Below are 6000 nucleotides of genomic sequence, written 5' to 3'. Positions count from 1 at the left end.
ACATTGCCACCTTCTTGGGGGAGATTTTGGTCTGGCATTTGGGTACTTTTTTGTACTGGGAGTGGGATTCTTACAGGTCATGCTCAGAATGTCTATTATGTATGTACATGTAGGTCCATATGTTGTCTCGTCCCATGCATGTTGCATTAAGAAGGCATTGTAACTTAAAGTAGAAGAGATTGGGTTTTTTTAAGGGCTTAAAAAAATATTTATAGGGTACATGCTCTACCTTGCTACCTTTGTAGCTGATTAAATGCATGGACGCACATCCAGGCTTCTCAAAAACTTTCATTTTTTCACAGTGAAGCGTCTGTGCAAACAGTTGGACTACAGTTAAGCAGCAGCGTGTAGCTGGCCTGTGCGGCGTAGCCCTGCACGTGTATGAAATAGCCGTGCATCCGGATGCTTTAGTTTGCTTCTTTCTAGTGAGCTGGGCTCTGCACAAAGGACCACGCTGATGGAGCAGCAGTGCTCATTCACGTCCTTTCTGGCACGGTCTGCGACAGCCTTCGCTGCTCTGCGACTGCTTCGCTTCAGAGAGAGAGGGGGAGATTCCCCTCCCACCCCCAGCCCGCCCTATCCACACTGGTAGAACCCTCAACTGGAAGGGAGTCCCCAAAAGCTCACCGGCGGGAAGCATCTGTGGTAATACGGCTTCGCTAAACCTGGGAGGAGAAAAGAGGGCCCTGGTGCCTGCAGGTCCTGTGTGTAGGCTCGTGAGTAAATTCCCTGTCAGCAAGCGGGCAGTCCCAGAGGAAGGCTGTGGAGGAACTGCATGGGCTGGCAGGCAGGGGCAGCCTGCTGCCCCCAGCTTCCCCCCCAGCAGGGTTTCTGCAAGGCAGGGAGAACAAGCCCTGTGTTGCAAAGCCTCTCCTGCTACTAGGCCTATGTTTTCTTCCTCTTTATTTCATTTAATGATGCCTACTCCACCTCCTTTCGCTATTTAGCGCCAGCTTTTCTCCGAAGTAGCTGCCGTACTACCATGTTTCCATTAGTTAGGGAGAATGAAGGCCACATTCGCTCAGGTCCCGCTGATAGAAGCCTAGTTGTGCTGGTTGCTTTTCTACTCGCTGCAGAGTAGTTGTCTCTGCCGACAGCCTGTCTCTGAGGTCAATACACAAGTCTGGTTCACTCAGCCCGCCGTGATGTTCAGGGCAGAACGGTACTGAGTAGGTTTCTTGCTCTGTCACGCTGCAACCTCAGGATTTGCCTCTTACACACCCCTCTTAGCCTCCTCCACCCCGCTGCTTCCAGTTTCTTTCCAGGCTTCTCTCCCTCCCACTGAGGGGATTTCTCTAATATTCTCCCACGTGGAAGATACTAGTTTTCATTTTTTTTTCTGTACAGTATTTTTGTGTTGTGTAGCTTTCCCTGTGTTACTTTTAGCCTTGGGTACCTCACTGACTAGAGGAGAGTTCGGAGTAACAGAGGCTGTTCAGCATCTATGGCGTGCGGGCTGGGTCCTCCAGCGGCATTAGGTATTACCACGGTCAGCGCTCTGCCTTTTAGTTGTCCTTAGCCCTGATTTCTGAGCCCTAACAGCACGTGGGAATAGATGGCCTGTTGGAAAATTGGCAAGAAACCTACTGAGAAGAGAGTGGTTTAAATAGATGGTAGTGAAATGAGAAGAGGCGGTTGCTTTGCTAAACTGAGTACAACTGCTCAGAGTAAGCACTCATCTCTGGGCAAGCAGCTGTCTCCCTCCTATTGACGCTTTTGAGACTGATGAGAGAGGCAAATCTGACAGTGACTAAGGAATGGGGCTTTGCCAGCAACACTGGCAAAGGGACCACCAGGTGGAAGGTGTCCACACACGGCCCACGTCTAAACTCGTGTTACCATCAGCCTAGAAGCCAACTAGACTTAGGTGTCTGCTGTAGGCCGGGCTTAACCTCTATTATCAAGATTTCCACTGACCATAACGAGGGCCTTGGAAAGTAGCTGAGACCTATATGCGGCCAGCAGAGTTTGGGAGTTTTGGTCCTTCAGCTGAATCTTGTCCTTATTTTCTCCAAGGGCTTGAGACAAATGGGGGAGGTAAGAGAGGCTGCTTTTGGCAGGGGTCTGGTGCCCTCGCTCCCGCACTGAGGAAGGCAGGGTTGACATGGGGCTGGGGTGTTGGCTAGTTGCAGCGTGCCGCTGTTTTTACAGACGGCGCAGTCACAAGCTGCTGAACTTGCAACTCTCACCTTGTAACCGAGGCAGTACCGCACTTGCCTGTGGCTGACATTCACTGTTGTGTTATTCAAACACCGTATCTGGTAGGGGTTTCATACCTATCGTCAAGTTCTACATCAGTCATCATTCTCTGTAAATATCTACCTATCTACCCAACATAATACAGCTGTTCCAGCCTACTAGGTATATACAAATAGAACCATTTAAAGTATTATTTATCTCAAATTTATACCTGTTAAAAAGCCCCACAAACACAAGAATGCTTCTTTACCTGATGGATGGATCAGAACAGCTTCATCTATCAGTTAAACACGTTTGTTCTTCCCTTTTCCATGCCCCTTGGTCTGGTTTTCACATGCCAGAAAAAAAAGCTATTTTGATGCTATTGGCTTTAGTCACTTCGAAATATATAGCTTTTGGCATGATGAAATCACATCCTTTGACGCCTTTCATCTCTGTAAGATGTTTTTTCCCCCTTCTTTAACGTGGCTACAGCATGTACATTAAAATATTTTGAGTAACGTTCAAGCAACTCTGTGTTTTCTCTTATCCATATCCCCCTGGATTTTAGCATTTCATGACAGACTTTGATAATGCCAATATTACATGGCCCAGAAAACCATTAACTGGAACAGAGATCTGAAGTGACAGAAAATCAAGTGGGAATGACGGTGTTCTCCCCTCACTGCGGGGCAGCTGGCATACGGCGTTGGTCCCGTGCCCGGTTTTGACACCGTCGCCGTGTTTGCAGGTACGCCCAGGCATGAGTGCCCAAGCACCCCGCTGCCCCGGCCGTGCCAGGCCTTGTGGGGAGCAGAGCCTGCCGGGCTCCTCGTGCCCCTGCCACCCATCTCCTGTCTTCCCCTTCCCCGGCTCCACGCGGGGAGGCACAGCGGGGATGGTGCCTTGTCCAGCAGAAATAGAAGTGTTTACAGCTTTCTGCTACTTGCACACACGTCACCTACCAAAAATCCCTCCAAAAGCATCGGGCAGTACCTGGCATGGGCTGGTCCTTCAACCCAACCACAAGAGAAAGCAAGGAACGGGACAGCTCTTAGAGAGCATTTGAATATACACCCTAAGTCTGCAAAACAGGGATTTAATGGCCACAGCGCTCACTTCACACAGGATCAGAGGCCAACCTCTGCCGAAACGGGTGGCCATGGGGTGGTACTGTTGCTCCAAGCTGCCTGTGCCGAGCGAGACATGCGATGGACAAAGCCCGAGGTGTTTCAACATCTGCTGCAGGTGCAAAAGGACGGTAAAGCTGGTGGAGGGGCACCGCCATGCTCCAGGTACTGCTTGGAGCGAGTTTTTCCAGGGAAAAAGCCTCAAGTCACGGGCCCTGCTCTGTAACAACAAATGATTCAAGTCTTGCTGCTCTCCAAAGTGCTCTCAATAGCAGCAGCCCATCCTTTTCCCCTCGTCCCCTGCTATTGTTTTACTTAAACAGTTTTTACAGTAGAAAGCTCTGCTCTGGAAAATTCAATGGGCTGAATTGGACAACAGAAACGGTGGCGACAGCAAAACAGCACGTGTACGCACACAGAGCCCCTCACATACAGCCCAGGGTTGGGGTTAGCTTGACTGTGCAGCTCTTTCAGCAGAAACAGCGCGGGGAAGGAACAACCCTGCATTTAATTCTTTTTTCTTAGGCGTCCGCTTTACAGTTTTATTTCTGCCAAATATTTATTAACCCACAAGCAGAGAAGGCTCTGCTTTACATTAAGAAACAGACTGTTCATTTTCCTTTCCCCTGCGAAAGCGTTAGTGCTTTCTCTGAGCTGGTCCGTACATTGCTGATTTGGAAGACGCATTTGTTTCTGTATTGCTCCTGATGGCGAGGATGAGAGAGAATTTCACAGGCCAAACCTGGCCCAGGTTTTCCAACGAGATAATGCAGTCAGGCTGACTAAAGAAGAGCTGCTCTTCATCCTGAAGATTTGTGAGATGACAGCATTTGTACTTGGCTTCAATGTCCCCCCGGCTCTTCTATTAATGTTTCCATCCTGGAACACAGAGAAAGAATCAAACCCTTGTTTACATAATTTAGCATTCATAAAAACCCCTTTGTGTACCCCTGAGAGCAAAATGAATTATGCACTAAATGGATCTGGCAACTGTACAGACAGCTAAAGCACAAGACTTGAGCTGTGGCAGCTTTCCCAAGGGAAGCCATCAATCCGGGAATCCCCCTCTCCCCCCAGCCCCATCCCCAGCACGGAGCCCGAGGAGGACGCTGCCTGGGGAGTCCTTACGGGGAGGATGGGGAAGCCCCGCTCCCTTCCATTCTGCCTTGGGTGGAAAGGGAGGGAAACACATGCAAGCCCTGGGCCTAAAGATGGTCAGGCCTTTTGTTTCTGAAATTCAGATTTTGCAACTGTTTCCAGCGCACACATCAAAGGCCGAGGCTTGCCGCTGCCAACTGCCCTTGCAGCTTCACTGTGGAAAACAAAATTCTGCCGTTCTGTGTTTGCAACCCTCCCTGCTCTGCACCCTCCGAGCGGAGGGAAGGGAGGACGCACGTTACTTAAGCAAAATCGGTTTCTGCAGCCTCAAGAGCAGGACAGCAGGGTGTCCTCAGCTTCAAGGATGAACACAAACATGAGCTTTACTCCAGGAGCAGCAGCAGGTCTCACAAAGAGATCTTCTTCAGCAGTTTTTCCATTTCTGCTCAGCTTCTGCAGGGAGAGGGCAGGACACGGTGCCAATGGCTGGAGCTCCCACGCCAAAGGCTGTCCCCCCGAGAGGCCGAGGCGGCCACCGTCCAGCTCTGACAGAGACCTGTCTTATTTGTACAGGTAAATTGGGCATTGGTTACTAAACCCAGAAGTGCAGAAACATGACAGGAATTTACTAATTGCTGCTATTCCATTTTTCTTTCCATAATGTTTGTAGTAGCTGGTATGGACCTTTCTGTAACAGGGCAACTGAAGAACAGTAACATGCAAAATGGGGAAAGCACAACCGTATTCCAGCCTGATGGGCAGCTTGATGAATAGCTATTAATTTCTCAGCTTTTTGTCTGTTTTGTCACGTCATTTCTTTAGTTTCCTGACAAGAAAAAAAAAAAACCCAACATTCTGTTCTTATTACCAACAGTTATTTCCCCCCTTTCCCCTGGGAGGGGAGCCACCCCACGGCAGACACTACACCCGCACAGCCCCTCCAGGTGGGTAGCACAGCAAGAACCAGCGGGCACTACCTGCCTTGCCAGAGGAGATAAGGAAGCACAAAAGGATTTTTTCTTTTTTTTGGCACAGCTTGCCTCCAGGGCTGATGAATTTTCATCTGAGCACGCTGCACAGACCTACTCTTTTAAGAGAACCGATTGCCAGTTCCCCACTGAAGTACAAATATTTTACTTGCAGAATGGCACAGATAATTCATCCAACAAGCTTCAGTGGGATTTCTTCTATTTTCAAATTATTTGCAGATTTAGGCTGTCTAAAGCAAGTCCTCGGGGCTGCTTGTCCACAAGTACTCGTCCAATGCTCAGCACAAAGAAGCCTCTCTCACAGCAGAGGCTCTGAGCACTCCACAGTGAAGGAAATGATCCAGAGGTGGGTTTTTTAATGGATCCTGACTGCTGAAAACCCAACATCTCATCTCCTTGCAATAACACAGCTGCCTCTGACTACACTGAGATGAAAGTTAGGAAAAAAAGCTTATGTCCAGCAACAAAAAAGCTGCAGAGCTTTTCTAGGAAAGCGCCTCATGCCTTTCCAAACACATCAGTTGCCACCACAGCCCATTTATCCCCTTAGCCGCGGCCAGGCTTCTCCGTCTGTGGTTCAGACCAGAGCACTGACAGTACTGGTG

The sequence above is a fragment of the Pelecanus crispus genome, chromosome 1 (assembly GCF_030463565.1).
Source record: "Pelecanus crispus isolate bPelCri1 chromosome 1, bPelCri1.pri, whole genome shotgun sequence".
NCBI classification, from domain to species: Eukaryota; Metazoa; Chordata; class Aves; order Pelecaniformes; family Pelecanidae; genus Pelecanus; species Pelecanus crispus.
The sequence above is the reverse complement of the archived record's forward strand: the minus strand, read 5'-3'. Positions refer to the sequence as shown.